The sequence below is a fragment of the Silene latifolia genome, chromosome 7 (assembly GCF_048544455.1).
Source record: "Silene latifolia isolate original U9 population chromosome 7, ASM4854445v1, whole genome shotgun sequence".
NCBI classification, from domain to species: Eukaryota; Viridiplantae; Streptophyta; class Magnoliopsida; order Caryophyllales; family Caryophyllaceae; genus Silene; species Silene latifolia.
Window position 1 is genome coordinate 106653215 of NC_133532.1, and position 18639 is coordinate 106671853.

The window sequence follows — 18639 nt, forward strand, 5'->3', positions numbered from 1 at the left end:
CCTTTTTAGGCCGTCGTAATGACGATTTTCAAACTCGGTTTTCTACAACCATTTCAAAATCACCTTTTTTACACCGTTATAATCGCCGCGTCTAGACACGGATTTTAACCCGTTTCGCGCCGACAATGGCTCTTTTAAAATCCGGGAAAAGCACACACCCTTTTCTCGAGACACTTTCGAGATCCCGAGGACCATACACCGTCCCCGAGACCTCTTCAAACATTTCAAACTCGATTTTCAAAACATACAATTTTGAATTTCAAAAACCGCTTGGGAAGCAGTACATTGTTTTCCGAGCCGACTCAAACTCAAAACCGTCTCTTGCAAACAAACTTAAGACAACCCTTTGAACTGACCGACTTGCGGAGATCTCTATCTTCGGAAGTCGTCCATAAAGCGACAAATGAATCTTTTTGAAAATTTCTATTTTCGAAAACTTCAGTCCACCATTCCAATTCCGCCTCGTGTCTATCGAGTCGAAGCAAACGTATTTATGGGTCTTTACTTATGAGTCGTCTCACCACGAGACTCGTCCAATGGCGTCACGCCGTTACGTTGGACTCGTGTCAAAAGTTCTGTCAACACCGTCACGTCATAAATCGAGTCAGCACCGAGGTACCACACACGGTCATCCTCGTCTTGTTGAGTCTGGTCTTTGTCCCGTCCTTTGTGTTTTCTGCGTTCAGTCTTTGAACCGTGTCGGATTGAGTTGTAATGTGAGCCGTTTTCTGCCTCAGAGCCATGGTCTCGTCTTCAACTTCGTCCAACAACAACAATGATAACAACAAAGATGTCACAACTGCTCAGCTAGCCAGCCTGCTCACCGCTCTTAAGGTCACCCTGGATCGTGTCGAGACCCGTATCGACACCCTGGAAAACAAGGAAACTGGAGAACAAAACACTCCGCCTTTGACTGAAACTGAGAAGAGGCTCAAGCTCTTGGAAGAACAACTCCTAGCCCGGGGTAACAATATCCATGTTGAGAACAACCGAAGGTTTGAACCTGTTCGGGATCAACTACCCGACAACATTACCCTGACTGATATGCCCAAGTTCAAAGGAGTGGAGGACCCACTCAATCACATCCGTGCTTTCAAAGACTACATGGTCATAAAAGGGGTCAAACAGGAGCTTTTCACCCGGATCTTTCCGTCCTCTTTGGAACCGATCCCTCGCCAATGGTACTACTCCCTTGATCATAAGAACCTTACTACTTGGGATGAGGTCGCGGTTGAATTTGCCAAGCAATATGCCGACAATGTTGAAATCCAAGCCAATACCCGTACTCTTGAGGTCCTAACCCAGAATGACAAGGAGGGATTCACTGAGTTCTTAACCCGTTGGAGGAGGGTAAGTACTCAGTTGGTCATCAAGCCAAGTGAGTCGACCTTGGTAGAGAAGTTCGTCAACAATATTTGCCCAGTGTATGCCAACCTACTGAGGTACCAGAACATTAAGACCTTCCAGGATCTGCAAATCCTCGGGACACGCATTGCAGATGACCTCCGGAAGGGTGTCTTGGCCAAGACCACTGGCAGAGGCTACCAGGGATCCACGTCAACCGGATCTCGCCCTTACGGCCAGACGAACAAGATCGATGAAGTCAACCTCGTTGAACCATCCGCTAAGAGAGCTGAGCGCCCCCAGAGAGTGTTCACTAATATAGGGTCAACTTATGCCAGCGCCCTGAAGAGGGTCATGGACCAGGAGAAGTTAAAACCAATCGGACCCACCCCGGATCCGACCGATGCTAAGAAATCCCGCTTCTGGAACCCTAATGCCTACTGTTAGTACCATCAAGGGAAAGGGCATGACAAAGAAACCTGCTTCAAACTCAAAACACATCATCCAAGACATGATTGAGAAAGGGGAATTGCATTTACCCCCTGATGAGTAGTATTTTGGTAGCTTTTACCCCGCGCTTTTACTCTTATTCTACTCGATTTTGTGTGCGTTAAATGTTTAAATAGCTCATTTATTAGTTTTAGTAGTTAATTAGTATTTAATAGTTTAATTCCGCGAATAAATATGTTTATATGTTGGAATTTAGTTTTAGCTCATTTTATATGTTAATTAGTAATTATTAGTTTTATTATGATAATCACAAATAATCGTTTTTATATGAGAATTAGTTACAACGATTAGTTGTGTTCATTTTATAGGGAACGGATTTGTAAATAAAGGAAGGCAAATCTTAATACAAGAAAGTCAAGACGGGTCAACGCAAATCATGTGGAGCAATATCAAAGGAAAGAAAAGTAAAGTCAAACTTTGACTTTAACCAAAAGAACAGACTCCCTGCACCGTGTCTTCATCACCTACCTCACACTCCTTCATTCATCATCTCCATCATTAACCACATACTCCACCTCCATTTTCACACCTCCAGACTCCCTGCATCTCCCTTCACCACCATTCACAATTTCAGCAACAATCGACAACAAGCTCCACCATCACCATCGCACCTGCTCCTCCCTCAAGCTCACGCAAACCCAAGCTTCATCATCAATCAATCCGACCACCTCCATTGAAGCACCCTTCACCAGCAACGAACCAAGCCGCCCATTCATCATCATTCATCGTCATTCACTTCACCATAACTGGAACACAATTAAACAACCTGCGACATCACCATCACCATTAAACCCGTGCTCCTTCATCACCATTTTCGTCCTTCATCACCGACTCCTCTCCTTCCCCTGCCATCCTCAATTCAACCATCCTTCAATACGACAACCACCACCATCAAATTCACCCATTTTCGCACTCGGAATAAGAACCCGAGTCCAACTCACCACCTACTTTGTCCTGCATTCATCACCATCACCTCCATAAATCAACCAACCCAATTCGACATCAACAACAACAAGCAGCAGCTCTAATTAATTCGTCACCAACTCGCATCAATTTTTCATTCATGACTCCCTATGCCGGTCAACCGGAAGCCGACTACCCCTACCGATAGCCACACACCATATTTTGCTCTTTTTTGTGAGGTCTCGCTACCGACATAGGCACCGGTAGCCGACTCACCGGCGCACACTCCCACAAACATTATCTCGCATCAATCTTGCTGCTCTCTACCGGCGGCCCTTCTGCCGGCTCACCGGCACGCAACACACAACACCAAATTGCTCCCCTTTCTTGATTGTTCTCGCTATCGGGTGACACGGCCGGCTTCCGGCAGAGGCCCTCTCGCTCGTTTTGTCCTTCAATTCAATTGTGTCGATGTTGGTTTTGTTTTGGGTCGATTGTTTTCGTATTATTAGGTTTATTTTTAGTATTATTATTATTATTATTATTATTATTATTATTATTATTATTATTATTATTATTATTATTATTATTATTATTATTATTATTATTATTATTATTATTATTATTATTATTATTATTATTATTATTATTATTATTATTATTATTATTATTATTATTATTATTATTATTATTATTATTATTATTATTATTATTATTATTATTATTATTATTACCATGCCGCATCTACCGCATATCTCCACATGCCCAGTAATAGCACAAACTTGTGCATGCTCACCCGTAGTCTCCGTAATCTCCGCACTTCCTAGACTTTTGCTAGGACTCTCCACCTCATTTTGCTACCAACTCGTTAACTTGCCCACTTCCTGGGATTTCTATATTCGGCAACATGGATGGCCATCTCCTCAATAAGACGCCACCCTTGATCATCTTCTACGTTCTTCGTAAACCTCCCCTTAGCGACATTATCAAGGATAACTCTCTGGTCCGGATATAACCCGTTGTAGAATTGGGTGCATAGGAACCAGCGCTTGAAACCGTGATGAGGCACAGAACGGACGAGCTTCTTGAACCTAGTCCAAGCCCCATTCAAGTCTTCAGCGGGTAATTGCTCAAATGCGAACCGAGCTCTCAACGCATTAGCGTATTTTGTGGTGGAAAATATTGCCTATAAAAGGCCAAGGCAAGGGAATTCCAGTCAGTTACACCGGCTGCTTCCCTGTCTAAATCCCTCAACCATTCCCGGGCATCATCAGCTAAAGCGAAGGGAAAGAGAACTCCCTTCACTCTATCTTGTGTCACCCCAGCAGCAAGAGGGATGGTAGAGCAATACTCTGTAAATAACTCTATGTGCCTGCACGGATCTTCTTCAGGTACCCCCCTGAAGAGATTTCTCTCGACTAGCTGTATGTAGGATGGGTGGATTCCAAAAGTTCCCGATTCAGTAGTGGGTAATAAGAAACCTTTTGGAAGGGAATCCACCGTTGGATCTAAATGGCTGGCTATGTTCGACATCCTGGCAGATAGGATTTACAAACTGGAGCAGGTATGACAATGTTCTCTTTCTAGAACAGATATCCTGCAAACTGATCAAAAACTTTGCAAAAAATGAGATCAGTCTCAAGGAATAAATTACTTGAGACGAGAGACAAACTAAAATAAAGCAACAAAATTACGCCACCTCCCCGGCAACGGCGCCAAAAATTTGACAGGGCAGTCATATACCTATCAAAAATAACCAACTGGCTCTAACTAATATAGCTAGGGAAGTCGGGTCGATCTCCACAGGGAGATGGGAAAATGTCAGCTTTGTCTAAGTTCGTCACGGTAACCAACTAGTTTTCTTGCCCGTGCGTTGCACGGATATTAAAATAATGTGTGGTAAATTTCACAATAAAATGGAATATAGACGTATACTACATCGTTCATGTCTAAGACTTTATGTACGCCGCATGGCCAACAAATAATTCTAGTTAACATAATATTGACTTAAGAATAAAAGAGTGTTTTTTTTAAGAAAATAACACAAATATGTAATTTAATATATATGATACTTGGACTGATAGATTTTAGAATTTGTCCATTAATACCTGTTTGTTTTTCAATTGGCCAAGGAAAACAATAATATCTACTCTGCATAATCAACTCAATGATGAAACAAATCTCCTTCTTTCGAATAACAACCATAATTTAATCATTGCTGAATCAAATTTTAATTATGTAAAAACTTTTAAGAGGTAGTTAGAATGTTATATCTCCCCGTCAAATTATAGAAGTACGTTTGAATATGAACCAAATTCCGACACAATACTACATGGTTAGAGCTGCTTATGACCCCCCCTGTCTATAGCAATAGTGTTGGCCCTCATCTTCTCATTTGAAACAAAATTTTTCACGCAGCACAGACCCAAATTTTTCTTCCCTATTCACACACATGATCTAAAACAATCTCATCCCTTGAAAGATCGATCCTTGTCTCCGAAACTTATCTCAAATTTATCCAACCAAGTGAAAAACTAAACCCCTACTTCTAGAAAAATCCACCATCCAATGGAAATTAACCCTTACTCTCGACAATGTTGTTTTTTTTAGGAAAATAAAGCCAATAAGAAGTTTATATATATAATACTTGGGACTTCGAGTTTTTAGATTTTGTTCATTAATACCTGTTTGTTTTTCAATTAGTCAAAGAAAACAATAAACAATAATATCTACTTTGCATAATCAACTCAATGATGCAAAAAATCTTATTCTTTAGCATAACAATCATAATTTAATCATTGTTGGGTCAAATGGTAGTTACGTAAAAACATTTACAGGTAGTTAAATGTTATATCTCCCGGTCAAACTATAGACGCACCTTTGACTGTAAACCAAATTCCAACGCAATACTACATGGTTGGGCTGCTTATGACACCCCCTATAACAATAGTCTTGCCCCCATCTTCTCATTTGAAACAAAATTCTTCACGCAGACCCCTATTTTTCTTCCCTGCTCACACACATGATCTAAAACAATCTCATCCCTTGAAAGATCGATCTTTATCTTCGAAACTTCTCTCAAATTTATCCAACCAAGTGAAAAACTAAACCCCTACTTCTAGAAAAATCCACAATCCAATGGAAACTAACCCTTGCTCTCGACAATGTTGTTAGAACTAAGATTTTACTTTAATTTGGATTGATGGGGTCAAGATTAAGTTTATTAGTATGATCTTTTGAGGTTTCTTGTTATTATTCATGTTACCTATATGTTTTAATGCAACGATATTTTGCTGATAAATAACTTTATTTATTATCACTATCCTCGTTAAACTCATCACCCTCCACAAATGCACCCTCCCTCCACCCCACTAATTTACCCGTAAAATAAAACATTAGTCACTGTGATTAGTTCTTACTACTTGAAACAACCTCCAATCCACTACCACTATCACTACCTTTTTGCCACGTTTTACATCTAAGAAGTCATACATCACATTCACCTCCATGAAACACCAATCTTTGCTCTAGATGATATGGATCCCCGTCTCCCTTATCGAAGACAATTTATTTCTCCTTCAACAAAGAGAAGTTTAAGAAGCAATCTTTCCTCTTATCTCTCTCTTCTCTCTCTCTCTCTCTCTCTCTCTCTCTCTCTCTCTCTCTCTCTCTCTCTCTCTCTCTCTCTATCTATCTATCTCTATCTCTATCTCTCTCTTTCCCTTCCTAGTCTTTTTCTCGTCCCCTCCCCTACCTCCATTCCAGATACTCAAACAAAGTGTTTGGGTACTATGTTTGTAGACTGAATAAGTTTGAATATTATATATACACACAAACTTTTCTATTTATTTCATTTTGCATAAATAAATCTTACTACCTCCATCTCATTTTTATTGTCCTTTTTTCTTCAAATTTTATTATCTCATAATTATTATCCCCTTTCTAGATCTAATAAGGAAAAACTTTAGTCAACCAACTCGTCGCAATCAACCTCATTCCCACTCAAAACAACCTTTATCCCACTACTTAATCCCTTCGGTTCATACATAAAACGGTCTAAAATGCAAAGCTTTCATCTCTCTCTACTTTTTTAACTTCATCATTTTTACATCCCGTAAATATTAATAAGTTGAACATGACAAAAAAAATGCAAAAACTTAGGTTTTGTTTGATAACGACAGATTGAACATTTTTTTTTTAGCATTTTGAGAGTTTTTACACTATTTAAATAACAAATGTGCTATTTTGAGTGTTGATCATCGACATATTGAAATAGTAGATTGTGGTGTAATTTCATGTTTTACATTATAACCTTTAATTAGTATATTAGAAGAAAATAAAAATTGAGTTTTTTTATCTCTGAGAAAATTAAAGATCAAGCTTTATCTTTATCATATTTATAATTAATATTCTTCAGTTAAAATATATAAATTTAAGCAAGTTCAAATAAGTTAGCTAAAAGTTATAAATCACAAATTGTACGAAGTAGTATAATCATTTTTTTTATTAATATGAAATAAATGTCCTAAACTTCATGAGAGTATTATTGCGGTAGAGAACTGTAGAAGAGTTGGCAAGTACGTGATCACCTTTTAGGTTTAAATTTTTTCATTTATTTTTATATTTTTGCTAAAGGTGGTTAAAGTATCGTATTATGCATGACAAATATTAATTCGTATCTTTCCCTAAATTATAGTGATGATGTGCTCAATTTTAAAAAAAAAAAAAATTATAGCATCAACAATAATTAGTTTGCTCTATATAATTGAATAGTACAGTTTTTTATGCATGTAAATTTGTCAGAAGAAAAGCTTGAGAGAGACGGTCTTCACTATGTTAGGGAAAGACTACTCTTACCCTTTTATGTGTTTTTCATGACTTTTTTTTTAATGTTGATCGTTGCTTGAATTGAATCTTAACCTTATACATATTTCTATAATAAGTGTATCTAATTTATCTTCAAGCCTCATTCAAATCTATTTTATTACTCGTGGTACCATTTTTACTTTAAATTGTAAAACAATCGCACAATAAAGTTTTTCAAAACATTTACTCATTTGTCATAATATGATATTTCGATTTGCGAATTAGCAACAACTTTCTTTATCTTTTAATAGTCCTTGAAAAATAGATATCAAACTTTGTACTTATCAATAATTTGTGAATATCTTATTTAAATTTTGATTAATATACTTTTATATAATGACAAATGAATGTAAATAATATAATAATAAATTATCAATAAAAGTTGAAGTGTATTATGAGTTAAATAACTTTAAAATTAGTAGGAGAAATACTGACATTTGAAAAATAAACTTCATATTATGTATAACTAAATATGACATTAGCAATAACAAAAGACGTAGGGGCATATTTCAGCGTTCATTTTACTCTTTACATGAGTAAATTCCATGTAGTACGTATTATGCATGCACATTTGTCACAACCCAGTTAGGCCTAGGGCCTTTTAGCCTCATAATACCTCATTTTTTAATCGGAAGTTGTTATAAATTTGGATATTACAAATATATCAAAGGTTTTTTTCCTTCTAATTTAATAAAAAGTGAACAAATACTAATGAATAATTTTTTAATATTAATAAATTATAGATAATTAATTTATTTCCTGTTTCTAATAATAAAATTGTAAAATAATTAATTAATTCTCGTTTCTAATAGGAAAATCATATTCCTAATTATAATAGAAAAATTTTAAATAATTATTATCTCCTAATTCTAATAGTATAATTAGGAAATAAAGCCTTAATAAATTGTTAATTTATTTCCTATTTCTAATAGGAAAATTGTAAAATAATTAATTAATTCTCATTTCTAATAGGAAAATTATATTCCTAATTATAATAGAAAAATTGTAAATAATTAATTATCTCCTAATTCTAATGCTGATAGTATAATTAGAAAAAAAAAAGTCTCCTTTAGTTATATATATTGATTTTGGGGTTTTAATTTGGTTGTTCTAAACTAAAGAGGTTGAGAAAGAGAAAAAAGGCAAGAGAAAAGAGATCAAGCAAATAAGGAAAAAGCAGCTAAGACAGTCGGTTCACCATGATCATTCAGTCAAGCAATCTAGGTCTCAGGTCAATGCAAGTGTGGTCTAAGGGGCAGTGAATATCTCCTTCCGGTCTCAATTCGCCTTAAAGCACAGATAGCTTAGCTTCCGCCCTCACTACGGTGCCCTAATGTTCGCTACGAGTCTCACCCTTTCCAACCTTCCGGTCCAGGTCAAGGTTTACTATGATTAAATGCCTAATTGCGTCGACTCAATTAGACAGATACAATTAATTGTAGCAATTAACAACAAAGACTACCCTAGCATTAACCTAATAAATCAATTACTTTTTCTTCATAATCATGGATTCCCTAGTCTTAGCAAAAGGGAATTAGCTACGTTTCATTATTGAATCAACAACAACAATACATAGATAATCGGAATTAAACATGATAGTAATGCTAATAGAGATTGAATAAAGTAATAATAAAAAGCAATAAGAGAAGAAAAGAATTAAAATAGCAATTACGATTAAGAAATTAAAAGGAATAATAATACCGATTCCAAGTTCGAATCCGAGTAGAAAAGAGTAGAAAAAGAGTAAAGAGGAGGGAAGCAGTGAGTAAGATGAAGTGAGGAAGAGTTACGCAGTCTACTCCCTAAAGTAGCACACGAAATCTCCCCCTAAACCTAATCCAAAAGCCTAATTACAAAAGCCCATACGAAAATAGGCGGAAAAACATAATTACAGGGTAAAACCACTCGATCGAGTGGAAGAAAACCACTCGATCGAGCAACATGGCAGCAGATCCCCTCGAGTAACTCCTTATAGTAGCCTTCTCGATCGAGTATTAGGACTACTCGATCGAGTGATATTCATGATATAAAGCATTCGATCGACTAGAAAAGTGGTCGATCGAGCTATATTAGCACATAAGGCACTTCGACACCTTCCGAAATCAGCTCACGCATCCTCAAAGTGATAGATTCCAAGCTCCGTTTCCTTATTCTCTATAAATGTATGCAAATGGGGCGAGTTTGGGCTCAATTTATCTTCTTTCCGGTCCGTACCTGCAATTTACACAAGACAAACCAAAGTAGACTATTCGGGGGTATTTGTAGCTAAATGCCACGCAAAATAGTACAGAAATGCGTGTAAAAATGAGGTAAAAACCTTATATAAAATACACGCATCATAAGTCACTTACTCGATCGAGTAAGTGCGTTTTTACGGGTTATTTGTCGGGTTTTGATAGCAACGCAAGAAGGTTATAAAAACATATTTCGTCATTTATTTTCACTCTTACCTCATTATAAGTTTCACAAAAGAGAAAACAAGGTTACGTAGCTCTCCTCTCTCACATTGCTATCAAATCCTAAGGGATAGAATCGTCGGATCGTTGAGTTCTTTACGGCGTTGAGACCGTCGCATTGTGGGTAAGATCCTATATAGTTTTTATATCGTTTTATTGATTTTAGTTGAAACCCTAATTGGGTAATTTGGGGGTTTTGGGGAGTATTGTTGATGTTAGATTGTGATTTTATGATTGTGCGTTTATAAGAGGTGATTTTGTTGAAGAACGATTATGCTTAGCTGATTGTGATGATCTTGGTGACTTCTATTTCAGGGAGGGTTTCCCTACTCAGTATTGATTACATAATGTTGTTGATGGTTGATAATTGTTGTTGGTTTGTATCGTATTGGAATTGATAATTGGTGATTGTGTTGTATATTGTGATTGGTTGTGATTGTTTGTCTGTGGTTCTCGAGGTGCGTCCTCGGCTGAGTGGAGTCACTTGCGGGAGTGACTTCACGCCCTTGATTCGCCTTCTGTGGAACCCGCCACAGAAGGGATATGCACATTAATGAATATGGATTTATCGCTCGAATGAGATGAGCGGGGCTTAGGTGGGAACGACTGCGGTGCCCCACTGGCGGTGTGGAATACTTGTTGTGATGAGTATTCTGGCAGGGCTACATAATTTAGTGTGTAGTCAAGTGTGTGGAGATGTGATGGAATTTGGGTTAATTGAATTGGTTGTGGTATTGTTTTATTGCAGCTTTTTGTTTTGTGTAATCAGTACTGACCTCGTTTAAACGTTTTAAAAACTGTGGTGATCCATTTAGGGGGTGGTGAGCAGTTGTCTAGCAGGTATACTATAGATGCACGCGGGATTAGCTGGGGATGGATTTGCTATGAGTCGGATAGTAGTTTTCCGCCGTGTTGTCTCTATACTTTTGTTACTTCAGCTGTAGTTTGGTTTTAGATCAGTTGTACTTTACTTTACAATTGGTTTTGTTATGTAATCACTTAACTTTATTTATTAAAGTACGTTCTTTTATGATCTATTTGATATACATTACCACTGGTAACTAAGATGGTAGCATTCTCGTATTTAAGTGGTCATGTTAAGGCACTTGGAGTATGGGGTGTTACACACATACTATGCTGAAACGATTTTTTATTAAAATATGAGGCGTGTTACACCAAGTATATACTCATGAACTTATTCTTACAACCAATACTCCTATGATTAGTACAACTATGAACATACAACTTGTTGAATAAAGGCTAGCCTCATCTTCGACCAACTTTTTCCCATGGCTTTTACTTTTCCAACTTCTTGTTCTGGCAGGAGCAAGATGAGGCTTTTAAGTGCATGAGTATCACGGATTCATAGCTTCCAAATCTAAGAACATGAAAAGAAAAATAGTGTTTTAGATTTATAATATCACTTAAGCAACTGCTTCAGCCTATAACAAGAAAAGACCTAATTAAGTTAAATCCTTATATCTACAATATCAATTGAGAAATGAGAAATAAAGCATAAAGTTTCAAAACTAAATTCTACATCTTGCTTCAGCCTATAACAAGAAAATACCTAATTAATTTAAAAATCCTAAGATCTACAAATAAATGGTCACAATAACAAAAAGCCTAACATACTATGAAATTTAATACAATCTTAGAAGCAATCTTCAGCAAAAAATCGTTAGATTTACAACCAAGAAGAGACCAAATTACACAAAAATAATAAAAAGATGAAAAGAAGAAGCAACAAAAATAGATTTACATAAAAATTGATCTTAATAGAAAGAATAACAAAAAAAAAGAAAAAGTAAAGAGTATAATAGTATCTCGACCTTGGAAGAACAAAAAAACCAAAATATGCAATCTTAAAATCCTCATGAGCAAGTTTCGAAAAGATGTGTACGATTAAGGAGAGATCGAGAGAGATAATATGGTGAAGGGTGGGATGGAGTCATGTAGCAATTTTCATTATAAAAGCTAAATATGGTGAAGGAAGGAGGAAGAAGAGGTATTACAAGTGAGAGTTAAGGGTGAGGACTGGGATTGGGGGAAGAGATGTAGAAAGGCTGTTATTATAAGGTAGTACAAGAAACCCTAATTCAACTCTTAACCTTCCTTATTGAACCGTTTTTTTAAGGAAAAAACTGGGTTGGTCGCTAAATTAGCTGCAAATCTGCGACTAATTTAGTGACCATTAGAACTTTAGTTGCAAATTTGAGACTAATATTTCAACGGTTGCTAATTAGAAACTAATTTTAGCGACTAATTGAATATTGGTTGCTAGTTTGCATCTAACATGTTCTTGGTCGCTAATTAGCAACTAATTTCATGTTAGTTGCATAAATTGGTTGCTAACTGGACTTTTTCTTGTAGTGCCAATCAACTACTCACTATCCCCGAATGGATCACCACAGTTTTGAAAATAATAACGGGGTCAGTTAACTATATAACCAGTATAAGAATTCACAAACACAATCAATACAACCAATCCAATCGTAGCATCAATCTCCAAACTCCATTAGTAACCAGTAACCGACTACACACCTAAGTGCATGTGTAGCCCTTCCAGATTACCCATCGCAATAGTTAACCCTCACCGCCAGTGAGGGACCACAACCTTTCCCACCTAAGCCCCGCTCATCGCAACGAGCGCACCTAGATCATTAAAGTGCACATCCCCCTTGTGACGTGAGCCACAAGGGGCGAACATGGGGTTGGAACCATCTCCCGAACATGGTCCCATCAGAACACTACCAATCACAATATCAACTCAACCAATATCAATCCAATGAAACATATTAATCAATCAATCACAACAATCTCAAATCAATTACGCAATCAAGTGAGTAGGGAAACCCTACCTTATTCGCAAATCTGCAATCAACAACAACAACGATGCTAGAATTGTTCTTCTACGAACTCATCACCTAGTAAAGCATAAACAACAATACTTTATCATAAACCATACTAATTAACCTTTACCCCCATCCTAATCAATTAGGGAAAACCCTATAAGACAACCACAAACTGATTAACAAAGCACTAGAAACTTACTAACGAAACCGATACGAAAAGACGGATATAGACTCACGATTGATCAACTAGACTTAGGAGTGATTAGGGTGATTAGAAAAGTGGTAAATGTAGTTTAGGTTTTTGTAAAATGATTTAATAACTGTTGATGCGAAATATATAATCTCTAATCACCTTAATCAAACCGTCGAAATTAGTCCCGTTAGACGGGGTACTCGGCCGAGTACGACCTACTCGGCCGAGTATCTCATAACTCATCCGAGTGTTCCCAAACCAGTAGCCTGTTTAAAAACACTCGACAGCCTACTCGACCGAGTATGGACTACTCGACCGAGTAAGCTAAGACCAGAAAACCGTAGTATCACACATTTGAAAAGCTTTTGATTATGTTAACTGGGGGTTTCTAAGTACTATTGATATAAAATGCGTAGCCTTTGAATGAACGAATTATGTATGTAGAATTTTGCAGCAGAATTAATTGTGTTTGTTGTTGTAAATCGTGAAAACAGAACAGAAACCGGGATAGAATAACTAAATCTTGTTCTAACCTCGCGAGGTTATAGCTCGATCTGCTATAACTCAACCTCGCAAGGAAGAGTCCTAATCTAATCTTGCAATATTAAACACAAGTTTTACTTTAACGTAAACCTTTTATTTTATTTCTGAATAATATGTAAAATAAGGTCACAAACCGGCCTTATTTATAGTCCTACTTGATGTCAGGAATCTGACTACAACTCTAATACCTTAGCTTGCTAATTAAGCTATCTAACTCTTTCCCAATCTAATGAGGAAACTTATTTAACTAATAATTAAAAATACAACCAGAATTTAGAAATCCCATAACAACTAGGATTAGGAAATAACAAGTTTTCCTAACTTGACTAGGATAAGCTAATTTTCCTAATCTTATTCGAAAATAATAACTAATATTCTAAGTCCTATATGGTTTAGGATACCGTTTATTCTAGTTGGCCTAGGAAACCGTGTGTTTCCAGCATCTCTCATTTGTTCCCTTATTGCACCTACATCAACTATCTTACATAAAATGGGGATACCTGAACAATTTTGCATATTGGTTATGGCTTGTGTTTCTTCTACCTGTTTCTCCTTAAACTTCAATGGTATTTCAGTGGGCAACTTCCCTGGGAGGAGAAGACTTAGACAAGGGGATCCTCTTTCCCCATTACTATTTGTTCTTTGTATGGAAGTGTTGTCTAAGCAGTTGAGGCAGTTGACAGGGTTTGATTACCACCCAAAATGCTCAAAACTGAAATTGTCCCTTCTCATCTTTGCTGATGACCTCCTAGTTTTTGCTAAGGGGGAGTTGGCTTTTGTATTGGCTATTAAGAAAGTACTTGATCAATTTGCTGCTTATTCTGGTTTAGCTCCTAACCCTTCTAAGACTAATGTTCATTTTGGAGGGGTAGCTCAGCATGTTATGGATCAGATTCTGATTGGTACTGGGTATGTTGAGAGGAACTTTCCCTTTAAATAACTAGGCATCCCACTTAACTATGCTAGACTCACAAAAGAGCATTATCAGTCATTGATAGATAAAATCAAGGGGAAAATTGAGCATTGGTCTAACAAGCAGCTCTCATATGGAGGGAAAACTCAATTACTAAATGTGGACGCGGGCCCACAGGGGCGCTTGGGAGGAGAGAACAAGCGTTTGCATTTGTGGAGTCGCCACCAATTTATTGTGGAAAATTGGAAACCGTTCGAATACCTCGTGTCATGTCAAGACACAAAGTAATGACATGAATACTAAGCACTCGTTACCCTTAGCATTCTATGTCTAGAATGACTCTCGTGGATGCCAATGAACACGGATGTTCACAGAGATCTGGAGTAAGGGGTGAGGGTACGTATTAGGAAGCTCTTTTGATCGAACACTTAATCCCGCCCGCCTCGATAGCGGCCTCTACTAATGATTAGGGAAGTTATCTATACTCGATATATTGTTGATTATATGCATGCAATGCAACATCCAACGTTTTAATCCTAGCATGTGAAGAATTAGACTAAGTCGGTGAACAATTACTTTTAGCATACAATTGGGTCGAAGTAGGAATTTAAGTTCAATTACATGTGAAGGCATACAAATGGTACAATGGAAGAAATACAATAATGCAATAATAAAAATTACAATAATTACATCGGATTCATTGATTTATGTCGAAAATACTTTTAAAACGGATAATTTGAGAAAGAATGAATAAACGAATTAACGAACATGAATTAGGCGATAATACGATTAATAGTGAATTAAATACGTAAACTAATTAAACTAGGTCAAAGCAGAATGGAAGTTCAGAGACAAAAGTCAACCTAGAACAGGCGCAGCAGAACTGCGCCCTCTGGAAGAGGCGCAGCAGTTGCTGCGTCTGTTCCAAGGGTGAGTTCTGGCTGTGAAGCTGGAACTGCAAATCGTTAATGTTAATTGGTGATTTTAATGATTGATTATGATATTTGACTCGGATGAAAGTGATTTAATACATTAATTACATGTGAATGAGTCATAAAAACGATAAAACATGGATGGAACGAATGTAAACGAATTAATTACATGAATGAAAGATTGATTAATGACATGGGTGAACTAAATAGGTTAAAATATAACGAATTAGTGAAGAACTAATGACGAATATGACAATAAACAGATGGAAATATATCAAAGATCGAATTCCAGAGATTCAATATGAAAGAATCGAATCTCTACAACCCGGATTGATTTTAATGACGAAAACCCGAAAATATTGGTTATAAGGGATTTAAGTCGGGATTTTATGACGAATTCAATACTAATGATGATAAATAATATGTTGAATTATTATGCTAAATTGTCAAGGAATTGAAGAACAAACGAAAACAAATAAAAACAACGAATTGACAGAGGACGAAGGAAGAAGAAAGGAAGCAGGAACTGCGGCAACCTCACGAAGAGGCGCAGCAGTTGCTGCGTCCTTTCTCGACGGTTGTCCTCTGATAATCCGTAAAAAGGGATTTAAAGCATGGTTTTATAAATCGGCTTTAAAAATACTTTCGACATAAATCTTACATTAATGATACAAAAAGTAAATAACAATAAATAAAGAAGGATTTACACCCTCAGACTTATATGTTTGACGAAACGAGATGAACTAAGTTTATGTTTAGCGATGCTCGACTCGAATGTAACGAAAGTGCCCTCGTAAGAGGAAAACGATTAAGATTAGTTAAGTTGATTAATTGTGGAGTTGGTCAAATTGGTCGGTCATGCAAAACGAGGCTGGTACTCAAAAGGATCCGAGCTTACGTGGTCGAATAATCAAGCACGTAGACGCCAAAAAGCAAGAGCGTGGTCTAGAATGCAAAGGGAGAAGAGAAGGGCGGACACTCGTGTGAGAAATATGAGGAGCGAAGGCTCCTATTTATAATAATCACGGAAGGAATAAGGGTTTTCGGAGAAACGTTGGAAGTGAATCTCGAAAAGATATGAAAAGATACGAAAAATACGCAGAAAAGGACCTGGGAAGAGGCGCAGCAGTCACTGCGTCCCTTGGAAGAGGCGCAGCACCTGCTGCGTCTGTTCCCAAGTGGTTTCCTCCTGCGGAAGAAAGATTTCCGTGTTTAATTTATGGAATAACGGATTAATCTTATTTTCCTTAATATTTTGTATGAATATTACGGAAAATTCTTTACCAAAGATTAAAAGATTATGAAATATGGAATAGAAATATCCGAAACATTCCAGAACATTCTGACTCGGGATTTAGCGGTGTGGACAGCGGGGGCCCACGGGGGCGCTTGGGAGGAAAGAGAAACAAGCGTTTGCATTTTTGTATGGAGTCGCCACCAATTTTTAAGGGAAATTGGAACCGTTCGAATACCTCATGTCATGTCAAGACATAAAGTGGAGACATGAACACTAAGCAATCGTTACCCTTAGCATTCTATGTCTAGCTATAATGACTCTCGTGGATGCCAATGAACACGGGTGTTCACAGAGATCTGGAGTAAGGGGTGAGGGTACGTATTAGGAAGCTCTTTTGATCGAACACCTAATCCCGCCCGCCTCGATAGCGGCCTCTACTAATGATTAGGGAAGTTATTCGTACTCGATATATCGTCGATTATATGCATGCAATGCAACATCCAAGTTTTAATCCTAACATGTGAGAATTAGACTAAGTCGGTGAACAATTAATTAGCATACAATTAATGTCGAAGTAGGATTTATGCTCAATTACATGTGAAAACATACAAATGATACAAGGCAATAAATATTACAATGGATAAAATTACAATAATGAAAATTACAATAATTACATTGGGATAGGCGATTTATGTCGAAAATACCTTTCAAAACGGATAATTTGAGAAAACGAATAAAAGAATAAATTAAAAGAATTAACGAACAAGTCAGAAGGTGATAATACGGATAATAATCAATTAATACGTAGTTAGTAAACTAGGTCAAGGCAAAAACGGAGTTCAGGGACAGAACTCGGCCAGGAACAGGCGCAGCAGAGCTGCGTCCTTTGGAAGAGGTGCAGCAGACGCTGCGTCTGTTCCTTGGCTCAGTTCTGGCTGTGAAGCCGTAATTGCAAGCCGTTAATGCTAATTGGTGATTTTAAAGATCGATTAAATTATTTACTCGGATGAAAGTGATTAATAGGTTATTTAACATATGAATGGGTGATGAAAGCAATAAAATATGAGTGAGACGGAATTAAGATGGATTATTTACAGGAGTGAACAATATTAACAAACTGCACAAATTGATTCAATTAGTTAAATATAATGGATTAATGACGAATATGCGATAAATACGACAAAAGACAGATGAAAACTATATCAAAGACGAATTCCAGAAACTCAATATTGATGAATTGAATCTCTACAACCCGGAATTGAATTTAATGACGAAAACCCGCAAATATTGGATTATTTGGGATTTAAGTCGGATTTACAATGATAAATTACATGTGCTAATGAATGATGAATTATATACAAGTGAATTATATGCTATTATGATGAAGAGTTAACAAACAAAAGAAAACAACTACAAGCAATAACGAATAACAGAGGACGAAGGAAGAAGAAAGGAAGAGAATCTGCGGCGGCCTCACGAAGAGGCGCAGCAGTGCTCGCGCTCCTTCGAAGAGGCGCAGCGATTCTGCGTCCTTTCTCGACGGTCATCTCGGAAATCCGTAAAAGGGTTTTAAACAAAGGGTTTTAGAAATCGGTTTTAAGAGGTATTTTCGACATAAACCTTACAATTGTGATACAATAAAATAAAATACAATAAATAAATAAGGATTATACACCCTCAGACTTACATGTTGACGAAACGAGAAGGACTAAGATATCGATTAGTGATGCTCGACGCGAATGTAAAGAAAGTGCCTCGTAAGAGGAAAACGATTAATTAATTAAATTGATTGATGTGGAGTTGGTCAAATTGGTCGGTCATGCAAACGAGGCTGGTACTCAGAAGGATCCGAGCTTACGTGGTCGAATGTTCAAGCACGTAGACGCC